Source organism: Chanodichthys erythropterus, chromosome 21 (assembly GCF_024489055.1).
Source record: "Chanodichthys erythropterus isolate Z2021 chromosome 21, ASM2448905v1, whole genome shotgun sequence".
Taxonomy (NCBI): domain Eukaryota; kingdom Metazoa; phylum Chordata; class Actinopteri; order Cypriniformes; family Xenocyprididae; genus Chanodichthys; species Chanodichthys erythropterus.
In genome coordinates, this window is record NC_090241.1 from 16,058,780 (window position 1) to 16,073,381 (window position 14,602).

Sequence of the window (14,602 nt, forward strand, 5' to 3'; positions counted from 1 at the left end):
CAGCAGTACAAAGAAATGTATACAGGTTTAGAACAACTTGAGGCTGAGTAAATGACAACAGAATTTTCATTTTTGGGTGAAATATAACTTTAAATAAGTACTGAGTAATATTACCCTTTAAATGGATAGTTCACCCAAAACTGAAAATTCTATCATCATTTACTCACCCTCAAGTTGTTCCAAATCGGTATCATTTTCTTTGTTCTGTTGAACACAAAGGAAGATATTTTGAAGAAAGTTGAAGAAAGAAAGCCACTTTGGGGCACCATTGACTTCCATAGTAGGAAAAAAACTACTATGGAAGTCAATGGTGCCCCAAAATGTTTCAGTTTAACACATTCTTCAAAACATATTCCTTTGTATTCAACAGAACAAAGAAATGTTTACAGATTTGGAACAAATTGTGGGTTAATAAATGATGATAGAATTTTCATTTTTGGGTGAACTATCCCTTTAAGTACTGAGTAATATTAATTAACAACATGTACTTACTATAGGCTTAGGGTTAGTAATAGGGTTTGGTTTAGGGTTAGTTGCATGTAATTATGCATAATTTACTGTTATTACTACAGTAATAACATGCAACTTATGTAGGGAATAAAATAAAACATGTAAAATGTAATGTTGTAAAATATGTCAAAATAAAGTGTCACCCATATATTAAATAATGGCATGCAGACTTCAAGTATTTTGATCAAGTAAACTTCATTGTAAATATTTAAGAAGTAAATATAAGAGAAATAAAAATAGTTTTTTGCTGTCAGTATCATTGTTGAATGAAATAACAGACAGCAGCAGGTCTTTTAGCTTTCACTGTAAATAGCGCCATTGATAATTATGGAAGTGGTTTTGTTTTTGCTGTTCATGTCTGGTGTATACACAGTGTAACTGTCAAGTTTTGACAACAGGGGAAATGTTTATTAGAGTGGCTTCCATATTGCTACATGGTCAGCTGCATAATCTCTAGTACAACAAACCCTTATATCCTACTTCCTGAGAAGCCCAGACACAGCTTTATCAAGAATTCAGAGGAAGAGTGTATAGTTGTCTCCTGTCCCACCGGCACAGGGCTGGTATCTCTACACGGAGGTCTGTGTTTGGGGGTGACCTTATCTGGTCGCACACCAGACATACTTAGAAGGGGTTAAGAGGTTTGGATAACAACTAGTTGTTAATGTAGTGACATAATTAGTGTGAGACAGAGGCCATAGTTGCTCCCACAAGCCCTAAGGTCAAGGGGCCATCCATACATTACGGTCCAGAGAACACACTACTTAGCTACAGCTTAACAAGCATGGACAAAACATGACGCCTCTGACGACAGCAGTTTACTTACATTTTCTGGACAATAAAGCATCCCAGGTTGCTAAATTTTAGTTGAATGAAGATTATTTAAAATCGAACAGGTTGAGTGGTTGGCATGTCTTTTGTTTGAAGGCGCAAAATGACAAAATGTATTAACAATGCATGTGTTTACATGCACAGTTGCAATTGAGCTACAAGTACATTTTGTGTATGTCTCCATCTTCATGTCTGTCAATGTATACAAAACAATTTGTAATCGAAAGAATCAACTCTAAAGAATTAAATACACAATGATGATAACTGCGGTTAGGATGAACTGTAATAAGTATTCAGCAAGGCCATAACCAGGCTTGAACATTTTTTTTTTATTTCTTTATTTTTTTATAAAGCATAAAGAAACAAAACAGTGAAAGAAATTGTTGCTAATACAATGCTATATCAGATATGTACAAAAACAGTTGTAGAAAAAAAACAAACATATTACGATGTCCAGAAATCAATTTCAATAGTACATTGAGACCTCATGTTTAATGTGATAGTTTCATATTAGAATATATTGTTAATTACGAGATTCTTCAATTTAGTGAAATACATTGATACGCAACTAATATTCAAATTCCCTAGTGGTCTAGTGGTAGAAATTTTGTTAACAGTTACAAAGGTTTTGTGTTCTAATCCGCCCCCTTATAGTTTCAAAGATGTCCATCAATAGTTGTATATCAAGAGCAGGGACAAGTTTGTGTGCATTTGTTTTGCAATTTTATTGGAAAGAACAGAACCTCTGCAATGACGTTAAGCGATCGATTGACGTGCTTGTCTGTTCTGTAAAGAATGTTCACGAGCAAATGAGAATGTAAACCCAGCCTACTTTGATTTGATTGGCCATCTCAAAGGTGTAATATAAGTCTAAGGTGTCCCCTGAATGTGTCTGTGAAGTTTCAGCTCAAAATACCCCATAGATTTTTTTTTTTATTCAGGGTGTGTGGCCCTTTAATTCTCGTGCTCCACGCCCACGGAGCTCGCGCTTGCCTTGAACAGTGCATAAACAAAGTTTACACAGCTAATATAACCCTCAAATGGATCTTTACAAAGTGTTCGTCATGGATGCGGCATGCATGCGTCGGATTATGTGAATATTGCATACTGTTATATTGTTTACATTTGATTCTGAATGAGTTGAGGCTATGCTCCGTGGCTAATGGCTAATGCTACACTGTTGGAGAGATTTATAAAGAATGAAGTTGTGTTTATGCATTATACAGACTGCAAGTGTTTAATAATGAAAACAGTGACGGCTCTTGTCTCCGTGAATACAGTAAGAAACGATGGTAACTTTAACCACATTTAACAGTACATTAGCAACATGCTAACGAAACATTTAGAAAGACAATTTACAAATATCACTAAAAATATCATGATATCATGGATCATGTCAGTTATTATTGCTCCATCTGCCATTTTTCGCTGTTGTTCTTGCTTGCTTACCTAGTCTGTTGATTCACCTGTGCAGATCCAGACGTTACTGGCTGCCCTTGTCTAATGTCTCTCATAATGTTGGGAACATGGGCTGGCATATGCAAATACTGGGGTGTACACCCCGACTGTTACGTAACAGTCGGTGTTATGTTGAGATTCACTTGTTCTTCGGAGGTCTTTTAAACAAATTAGATTTATATAAGAAGGAGGAAACAATGGAGTTTGAGACTCACTGTATGTCTTTTCCATGTACTGAACTCTTGTTATTTGACTATGCCAAGATAAATTCAATTTTTCATTCGAGAGCAACTTCAATCATTTTGACATTGACGAGCGTTCTTAGACGGCTGAGGCAGACCAGACTAGAAATGTAACTTTTAAACCTTTTTGTCATCATAACAACATGCAGAATGTTGTAATAAAGTGCAGCAGAGCAGTGCAAGAATTTCAAGTATTGGGAGGTATGATTTGCCCTATCTAATTATCAATGTCTATGGTGGTAATTGCTTGTCTAGCTATCACCAGACCAAGCTCAATTTAAAATTGAACATTGGTCTGGGGAGTCTGTATATATTTTCTACTGCACAAAAGGCATGATCAACGAGCATTATTCACGCAATTGGATAGTCCTTCAACCAATCAGATCAACGATCCGGGTGACGTACTTTGCAGAGCAACGCAAAAACTCCAGACAGGTTTAGTTTGTATTGGTTTGTAGCATTGATCAGCGGTTTGCAGGTTGTGCAAAAAAAACCCCAAAAAACATGAAAGTGAGTGGCATTTACACCCACTCGAGCGATTTGTTTGCTAAACTAAAGAAGTCATTCAGCATTGTTGAGAGGTTAAAAGGATTTGGATTGACGGTCGTGCTTGCCGTCGCTTCTTTATCGTCATCGTGTTATACCCGCCAATAGCGAGCAAGGTGGATAAGCCAGTCTGTGATTGGTTCCAGACTGAGTTGCAGGGCGAAATCAAATCGCCAGCAGATCAGGCTGGGTTTACCCAGTCTAGGTTATGGCCCCTAGTATTCAGAATGTGCTTTAAAAGATTTCAGTCAGACAAAACAATAATTCTTCTTTTTTTAATGTCTAATTTAGTCTGAAATCATACCAGTCCGAGTTTTGCAAAGTCTGACTAACAGACCTAGACAATCTGTTTTGTCCTAGGACAGATTTTGTTCAGTTGATCTCAGTCAAGGTTGAGTAATGCAGCTCTGTAAAAGGGCACAGTGTTCCAGTGAGGTAACGGTTCATTCGCTCAGAGTGGCTTCTTAGGGACAACGAGTCAATTTTCTGCGTACACAGCACAGAGAGCAGAACTGTGACGCAGACAAACATGGCTGTGCCAATCAAACTCCACCATTCACAGCCTGGTGACCTCTGACCTTTCAGGTCGCTTGCTGTTCTCATCCACTCACACGAACCAAGCAGAGGTTCACATGTAGAGACAGAATCAAGATTACAATATGATTAACCGCCACAACCAGTGCCAAGCGAGTCTTCAAGAGCCCACATCCGTTTCATTAACCCACTCACTCCTCTCCCTGCAGTATAAATGATTAAAGATGTGTATGAATGTATAAATAGCAAAAGAACAGGAAAAGGGGGCGTCTGTATGCCTGGACTCAGCAGAGAAAGGCTAGCTAATAACTGCATATCCTGACCCACAGGATTTCAATTATCCCGTTGCTGTAGAACTTGTCCTTTCTGTGCTGGGAAGTTGGTGTGTGACATTTCCGCCTCTATAGTGTTGTAAGCGTATATCCTCTGCTGTCTACGCAACAGTGACTTTGAATCATCCAGCAGGCAAACCGCTGGCTTAAATGCTGTGGAGTGGACATAGGATACCGGCCAGTATAGCTGGCCGCTGAGGAGAGAGGACACTCAAAGTGCACTGAGTTGTGCCGCACAGCTCATCTGGACGTCTCGACTGTAATTACAGCTTTAGAAAGAGAGACCCAAGAGTCAAGCACACTCCAAAAGCTCGGGCTGACGCCGCACCCTTCAGTCTTTTGTTAAATCTCTCCCCTCTGCCCTTGCTGTGACCCTGCCCCCAAAAACAACTGTGACAAAACAACTGTGTCTGTCTGAACAGGTGCATTAAAGGATTAGTTCACTTCTGAATGAAAATTTGCTAATAATTTACTCACCTCCATGTCATCCAAGATGTCTCTCTTTCTTCAGTTGAAAAGAAATTAAGGTTTTTGAGGAAAACATTACAGGAATCTTCTCCATATAGGGGACTTCAGTGAGTTTCACTGGGTTGAAGGTCCAAATTGCAGTTTCAGTGCAGCTTCAAAGCACACTTAGCGATCCCAGCAGAGGAATAAGGGTCTTATCTAGTGAAAAAATTGGTCATTTTCAAAAAATAAAAATTTATATACTTTTTATCCACAAATGCTCGCCTTGCACTGCCCTGCAATGCGCCACACATTACGTTGGACGGTCACTCGAAGTACCACGGTAGGGTGAAAAACGTAATCTAATTTTCTCCTCCAACTTCAAAATCATCCGATATCATTGTTTTACTTTTTTTTTTTTTTGTAAAGGCCGTTTGGCTTAATCTTTGCACGTTTGCTTTGTAAACACTGGATCGGTACTTCCACCTATGTCACGCATGACCTTTGCATCGTGATTACGCCATACGTACGGATCGCAGAGCTAGTGCAAGATGAGAATTTGTGGTTAAAAAGTATATACATTTGTATTTGTTTTAGAAAATGGCCAATCATTTCACTATATAAAACCCTTATTCCTTGTCTGGGATTGCATAGAATGCTTTGAAGCTGCATTTAAAATTGCAATTTGTACCTTCCACCTGGTGAACCACACTGAAGTCCACTATTTGGAGAAGAATCCTGAAATGTTTTCCTCAAAAAACTTAATTTCTTTTTGACTGAAGAAAGAAAGACATGAACATCTTGGATAACATGGGGGTGAGTAAATTATCAGGAAATTTTCATTCAGAAATGAACTAATCCTTTAACAGCTTTCAATTCAAATTAAAATGTTTGTCGCACTGACTTTTCACACTGAACATCCGTAATGAAGTAGGATGAAAAGACGCAATAAAGACTGAATGAAAAGCAGATATTTCATTGCTGGTGTTCATCTATGGACAGATGTGGAGGCCAGGAGGTGTTTGTTTGTTTGTCTTGCAAACGTGTAAAAAGAGTGTGAGAGACAGCGAGTAAAAGGAGAAAAAGAGAGGGGACTGCAACCGGCTTTGAAGTGTGTGACTCAAGCTGAAATCACTAACAAACAACAAGAAGAGGAAACTAAGTAAGACCACCAAAAGGCAGGGTACAGACCACCTTGGGTCGCAGAGCAATACTGCTGCTGACTGAGCTGCCCACTGGGCCACCCACACCTCTGCAGACGGGCCCACTCCTCCCTCCCTCTCTGGCACTGCTGTTGCCTGCTGGATCTCAGCCAGAACCAGACGGCTCCAGCCATCGGCTCAGCCTCTGATGTAGCACTCCAGGAATAACAGAGCGCTGGCATACTGAGACCACCACAGCGGCGGCACAGAGAGTGGGAAATGGCTTTCAAATCTGTTTTACAAATTGTAAATGAAATTTTTACATTTTCTGAAGAATACATGTGTTGCTGCAATGCTAGGGTGGTCTGAATGTTTAATACGGGCTGATGTGGTTACTACGGTATTATTGGTAGTTGCTAGGGCCTTGCAAGGTGGTTGCAAGCTGCATGATTTAAGGAACCAAATGTAATTAAATAAAAAGATCTAAGAAAACACCTTGCAGAAAGCATACAAAAACGCATACAATGGATCTAATACAGTCTGATTCACAATTGTGCAAATTTTATTACACTTTTATACATATATGGAGATACAGTTTCAAATGATGTTCAGTAATATACTGTATACAGTACTGTGCAAAAGTCTTAGGCACGTCAGTATTTTCACCCCCCAAAAAGGGCGTTATTAAGCCAGTTATTTATATCTTTTGCTGTAGTGTGTCAGTAGGAAATATCAGTTCACATTTCTAAACATTAATTTTGCCTTTAATTGTAATAATTCAGTGAGATTTTTGTTTGCACGAGTCTGAGATCAGCTGGTGAAACAGATGAAACTGAGACATCTAAATCCAGAAGAACTGCCTAAAAGACGCTTGAAGAAACCAACCTGCAAAGCTACCTGAAAAACGATACGCAAGTGTACATGGACAAAAGCTGTTTTAAACGCAAAGTCACACCAAATATTAATTTGCTTTGGTAAGTTAATTGATAAAATCTATTTATGACAGTGTTTTTGAAAGCATCCTCACTTTACAGCATTTTTACACAAGTGCCTAAAACTTCTCTCAGTACTATATCTTTGCTGGTCAGATTTAGATGTGTCAGTTTCATCTGTTTATTCATGTAATCATAGATGGATTTGATGATGGTGAGATCAGATCACTGTGTGGAGCACCGGCTGTTCTTAGGCTCCTTGTGCATACAAAAATCTCACTGGATTATTACAATTAATGGCAAAATGAATGTTTAGAAATGTGAACTCATATTTCTTACTGACACACTACAGCAAAAGATAGAAATAACTTTCTTAAAACCCTTTTTGGGGGGGTGAAAATATTGACGTGCCTAAGACTTTTGCACAGTACAGTGTGTATATATATATATATAAAAGTGTAAAGAAAACTGTGTAAAGAAAACTGTTATGAGCAACATAAATGATATAATGAGGCTTGCCTTAGTACTAATAACTACCCACATTTACTTTAAGCATGAAAAAAATGTTAAAAATGCATTTCTCAGTACTACTATGTGCTCTCTGCCACAAGAGTATTTGTTGGTATGTATACTACAGTGCGCCTTTCACATTAGCGTTATTCAAATTCACACGCAGGACTAGGAGTTTTTTTTTTTTTACACGACTTGAGAAGAAATATATATACAGCTGTGTTTCCAATGCTCAGACAGGAATTTGTCGGCTGGTCGTACCTCATGAGAGCCCTTGACCACAGTGACAGCCCAAGTCTGACTGGACCACCATCGCTGGGACAGAATCCAGCAAGTATGCACATTAAGTCTTTAGCATTCTGAACATAATGTCTTAAGATGTACATGAATTGAGCACTGTGCTCTGTAATGACTGGGTGGAGGCATTGGTTACAAAGTTCTAAGAAGAACAAGCTATTTTTTATCACCTGTCCCACTATGTTCTTTTGGCAGGTCTATTGTCTCTCCTTCACACGGCCTGATTGCTAAGCGACGGTTGTGCCTAAAATTGTGCCTTGTGCTGCCGTAATACAATAAGGCCGTTGAGTCCTGGACGCACAGTGCAAAGAAAGGACAATGAAGACTGTGCTATCAGAGAACCGCCGCACTCCAGCTTGTAAAGTAGGAGATAGCTTACGGCTAAACATGGTAGGCCGAGGTAACCAGTTTAACAGCACCCTCATGGGAGCTAATCTCAGAGAGCCTGATGTTATCAGACAGACAGGCTGCAGCCATGAAGCATGGGGAAGAAGGGAGACAATCTCTCTCACAGTGAGGCAGGGCTTTGGGAAGAGAAAGAAGGGGGTGAGGAGTGTTGACAGAGGTGTACGTGCATGTGTTTGTTTAAATGGAGAGCTGGGAGTCACAAAACAAATCCCCACCCACATAAAATTGGCATGAAGGTAATTCTATAGATAAGAGCACATTAAGAGACTTGATTATGACAGACAAAAGATGACAGATTGCTGAGTGAATGCCTTAGAGGTGTCAGGTATAGGTGCTCAACAGAGGTTGTTTTATTTACAGTGTGTACTTGGGACATTTAGCCTGTGAGTCACAGGCTGATAGTTTCTCCCATGTCTCCAGAGTGTCTCGGACTGAGGGAATGAAGAAAAGAGGTGAAATGCCAGTGCACACCTACATCCCTCACGCATCCAGGACAGTAGGGCTCCAACGGTTCATATACAGTGTAGTAATGTCATCATGTCCATTTCAGACAATATTTGGCTGGGGTTTTTTTTGTCTTTCTTTCTTTCTTTTTTCTTTTTGGCTATGGCTGTGCTTACATTCTCGGTATTTGGGAACTGAATTTACTTACAGGTATGAGTCTCGAAATGTCCTGTTCACACAGAAAAAATCTCATAGCATTATTCAAGCAATTGTAAATGCTATCTATAACCATTAGCTGCATTAAACTCTTTGTATCTAAATGCTTTTTCAGATGAAGCAGCCGATACACTCATCAATATATCGTCTCATTAGTGGCAAAATCCCAGAAAATATTAAGATAACATTTTTTGCCAATATTGGCACACCACTGAATTAGTACATATATGATATATATTACTACAGAGCACTGCCCCAGTGACAGATTTGTACTGTTTGTTTTCATAGTGACAGTAAGTAAAGTAATATAAAAAACGGTGACGTTCATAAAACTGGAAGGTCTTATTACATCTGACATGACAAATGTTCAGTTGAGGCGCAAATTCATCCATGAGATTAGGGATGTAATTTTAAACATAAATTTTCATAATCAATTGTTGTTTACATTAACGGTCAATTAATTGAGCTAAATTAACAAGCTAAACTGGCATGATTACTAATGCTTTTTATGTCACATTTGCTTTTGTTGGAGCATTAAGCTTAGTGGCTGTACATTTCAAATCCGAACTGCGGTGATATGTACGGAGCCCCGCACATGACATGCAAGAAAAAAATTTAATCGTGCACACAATTTACTAATTTATTCACTCGATCCACTAAATCGTGCACACGATTTACTATTTTGTTCCCTCAATTTATAAATCATGCGCACGTTTTAGTAAATCGAGGGAACGAAATAGTAAATTGTGCGCACGATTTAGCCTACTATTTTTGTCCTGTATGTCTAGTCCGGGGCTCTGTAGATATGTATAAAACCAACGTAATAAAAATGTACCATATTCACGTTCATCTGTTTCGGGAAAAAAACTGAACACGCTTTTTTGCGCCATTTCACAATGAAACTATCACAAAACATACATGGCGCTATGTATTTTCGTTTTGCAAAAATGTTCCCACAGGTACATTTTTCTAATGAGCCTGGGTTGGAAAAATGCTGTTGATATTTGAAATCACCAATACAAACGTGCCCCTACCCAAAAGGATCGCACCTCCTATCTTGATAGCTCCACCCCAAAATTCATGAACACGCTATGCGACACAGGCACCTTCCCCCTAATGAGTGTATATGCCTCGTACTGCTGATTGGCAACAAGTGTGTTTTGGTTCTGGTCCAATCCATTTTCAACAGTGTTTCTCAGAAATCACTTACTGTATCTTAAACCAACACAAAATAGGTGTCTTTTAAAGCTTAGAAGCTTGGCTTTACAGTGAATATAGGGAATATGACCATCACTCAACAAGGGCTTTTAAATTATTACATATTAGAAGTGCTCTAATTTCAAAGTGTGAAAAAATAACTGCTTTACATGAAAATGTGATCTGTAAAATCATAGTATAGACTTGTGTCATATATCATTGAAAAGGTCTCAGAGACCAAACTATACCAAATGTATAAAAATGCAGCCGATGCATACACATGATGCTTTTGCGCCACCATTTTGTTAGGTTTAACTTCGCAAATCATTAGTAAGCTATAGTAAATTGCATATCTTTATTTAAAGGAGGTGGTCTTGAACGAGCCCAAACACAACATAAGACAATGTGTAGATCATGGAGTGACATGACATGCTTCTATAGGACTTTCAGGATCTGATCGCATCGTAATCATGACAGTGTGTTCCAATGTGATTCGATAGTTCAACTAATAGAAACTAGATCTTGAGTATGGTAAGCTGTTTCACAGCTGAAATGTGCTTGGGTTGGTTAGGAGCGCAAAGCTGAAACAGTGCTGGAAGATCATCACTCATCAACCAGGATCTTACTTGTTTTATTGTGTCGTTTACACAAGTGTAACAAATGTTAGAAAAGTAGTTCTTATGTTTGATAAATTCACTTGTTTGGAGTGTATTTTGGACCCTTGGTTTATTATGTTTCGAAATAAATGGCTAGCCTACCTAATCCACTGCATGGCTTGAAGACATTGATAATACATTAGTTACATTAATGCACTAATAATACATTAATGTATTCGCTTAATTTTTCCTCGTGTGTCTGCTGCACGTGTTTTGCACATGCACATGCACATGAGAGTTCTAACAGAGTCCACAAAACTGGCGGGAGCATCTCCGTTGGTTACCTGCAACATGCTAGACACACGTAAGTGCAGCACAGATGTTACAGATAACTATGGTTTTGTGTTGACATTTTAAAGAAGCTGTAACATAAAACAAGTGTTAATTTTCAGACTAAATTCATGGTAATATGCATTTTTTATGCATATTGTCTTGAGAATACAGTTGAAACATTGACTATTTTAACACCCTGTAACATTGTGTTTAACTTGTACTGAGGCTAGAATGTTCCTTTAATAACTGAACTGTGTGAACAGAACTGGCACAGTCATTCTCATGATACAATGTGAGCAGGCCAGGCAGTGCTGGCCTAAAAATTCAGCGCTACAATGCATTTGTTGACTCTCAGTCACCAAACACATTAGTTCTCTCCCTCCTTACACATTCCTTGAACTGGTCCCACACAACTCTGCCCAATGCAATACAGACAGGCCAGGTGAGAGACTTCTGAAACACCGGCTTCACTTTCAAGTGTATGGACATCTCACCACATCTGCACAGCAGAACGAGGCCAAAAGAGAGAATCGCCATTAACTGAGCGGCGAGGAAGGATGTTTGCATTTGGGATAGGCGGCCCTTTCTGAGGTATGGTGGGACAGGAAATGGGGCAGCACAGTAGGGAGAGTTCAGTCAGGAACAACCAGATGCAACATCAATGAATGAACCCACCGTCTGCTTCTATTAATACACCAGCATGGCATAAAGAGAGATGGGTGGGGGAGAGAACACAGACCTGCTCCAGAAGTCTGTTTACTTTTAGACCTTGACTATTGAGAGAGACAATCTGGCATAAAATGCTGGTAAAATGGGTTGAGCGAGTTCGTGCACCTTGAAGTGGCCTCAAATAGCCTTTTGTAGCCTTTTTCACTTGTACTGTTAGTAAGTTTGCATCAAAATCAGACGCTCCACCCTTTTCCGCCATTGAGGAAAAGTTTAAACCTGCATGTGTAAAAATGGCAGAAATAACGTGCAGGACACAGGTGGCTTCCAAACTTAAAACTGTACCTCTATCCAATAATACAGTAAAAGACAGAATCGACAGAATGGCAAATGATGTTGTGAACACGTTGATTGAGAACTTCATGAAACTTCCATTGATAAAGCACTCATTGCATATGTGCAGTACATTGAAGACACCAAAATAAACCAGGACATTCTTTTGTCTACTAATTTGTCCGCAACGACATGAAGAGAAGATATTTTCCACACGATTGACGCGTACTTCACCAAGCAAAACATAACCCTTTAATAATTTAGTAGCATGCTGCACAGATGGAGCTGCTTTAATGATGGTAAAAAAAAATAAGGGCTTTAAGACATGTTTGAAGGAAAAGACTCCATTCTGTCTTGTGTTTCACTGTATGACACACCGTCAAGCCTTGGCCAGCAAACACCTGTCTAATGAGCTGAATGAAATGCACAAGACGGTTGTAAAAACTAGAGATGCACCAATACCGATACCAGTATCGGTATCGGGCTCGATACCAAACTCATGTACTTGTAGTCTTACTCGTAAAAACACTCCCGATACCAAAGACCGATACCTCACGTGAAGTAACTGACAATTTTCTGTGCACAGAGGAAATCAAGAGGCCAAGTGTTAGTCTGTTAGTCTAGGAAAAAATAAGAACCGAGTTTCTTCAGCCTTCAACCCACTGAAGTCACATTTGTGCTTTTTGGAGCTTCAAAAACTATTACTGAACTAAACTATAACTAAACTAAGATACTATTCAATGCCGTTACAAAGCTGGGAAGAGCCAGGATATTATTTAATATAACTATTGTTGTCGACTGAAAGAAGAAAGTCATATACACTTATAGGATAGCTTGAGGGTGAGTAAATTATGGAACAATTTTAATTTTTGGGTGAACTGCTCCTTTAAGACAGTGTGAGAGTATGCCCAGAGTCTCTTTCTAAGAAAAGCAGCCATATTTGCAGTGCCTCGCGGCAGCTATTTTTCTGGCATGCAAGACCGAGTCTAATCTACTTAATTGAGGAAATACTGAAATCTCAAAACCTGCTTGACAATCTCACATTTAAATGAAATTTTAAATCAGCAACAAAACCCGACATTAACTGTGCCATAAGAGTTGTTTCTTATGCTCAAATAGCGTTAAAAAAGCCAGATATAGACAGACTTTGGGGTTTCTATACTTTATAGTTGGCTCCTTTAGCTGGGCAAATCACGCTTTCCAGAAACTTTCTAAGGCACAAATGTCAAAATACACTCTTGAAGAGCCACTTCCTACAGAGTTTAGTTCCAACTTGCTCCGATACAACTGTCTAGCCCTGCATCTAAATGTGAGTACTTCCCTACTATATAGTAGGCATAAAACAATATGTGAGATGAGTAGTATGTATTTCACAGTATTTATAAAATGGTAGGAAAAAAGTACTCAGACAACGTAATACTTCCAATGAGATTCTGTAGCATACATCTCTGTAGTGCACATCTAAGACCACAAGAACCAGACAGGTCCTCTGCACAGACCCCAATGACCAGCTTCGACTCCATATCGGCATGATGAAGTAAAAGGAACTGGATGAATATTTGAATGCTACCAATCCCGATCTGAATTCTGACTTGTGATGCCGCCTGAATCATAATCATACAGTATTCGTTTAATCGCCCCTCGACTGAGCTTGGTTTCTCCCAAGGTTGTTTTCTCCATTCTGTCACTGATTAGGTTTAGGTTTTCCACTGACGCTTTGGCTTAGTTGGGGACACTTAATATCCCAGGTGAAAAAAAGTACATTTCTATAATATACTTAAAGTGCTCTAATTTCATGCACTAATTGTGTACTTAATATACTAAAAATTCTTCTTTAGTAATTCTTAAGATCATCTTAAGAACACACTCAACTGTGCTATTTTGAGACAGCATGAAATATGAACTAAAATGTTTAATATACTATCTCTGTATTTAAAAAATGTATTTACATACCACTTATAGTACATTTGAACCCATAGTGTACTACAAGTGGTAGCTAAATATATTTTTGCGCAAAATTAGTGCGCGAAAATAGAGCACTCTAAGTACATTATAGAAGTGTACTTTTTTTCACCTGGGATACAACAATATTATTCATCTGAATTAACCAACATTGTTGTATGAGAACTGAACTGAGCTGGACGATGACATGTTTTTTGTTGTTGTTGGTTTTTGCAGAAATACAAAGTTCTGGCATGAAACTCTAATGGGCAGGCTAATAGGTCCTTTAACACAACCTGCTAATTATCACATCATTATCTATAGGTCACAGATGATTGGTTCCTGCTGTATTAGTAGTCAATGAGCTTGCGTGCTTAATCTTTAAATACATGAGTTGGCATTGCTTAGCAGCGCAGCGTGCTTTAGAAACCCTCCACCTTCCCCAGCTCCACCTGTATAGATCTGCTACAGTTATTCATTTACAATATATTGTACAGCAGCAGCATGTCTTACTTGCTCCCAGCAGCGTGTCATGTATGTATTGGCAGTAGCAAGTCCAGTACTTGCTCTGCAGCAGCAGCAGCAGCAGCAGCAGCAATAAACAACAGCAGCAGAAGCAGCAGCAATAAAACAGCAGCAGCGTAGACCAAATATATCTACATTGTCATATCCATTACCATGCAAACA

At 39.0% G+C, this 14,602-nt stretch overlaps 1 protein-coding gene across 2 annotated transcripts in view; it reads right to left on the reverse strand.

The window, feature by feature from the left end:
• Nucleotides 1-14,602, reverse strand: part of gng12b (guanine nucleotide binding protein (G protein), gamma 12b) — a 61,920-nt gene that overhangs the window by 6,108 nt on the left and 41,210 nt on the right. The window lies entirely within an intron of this gene.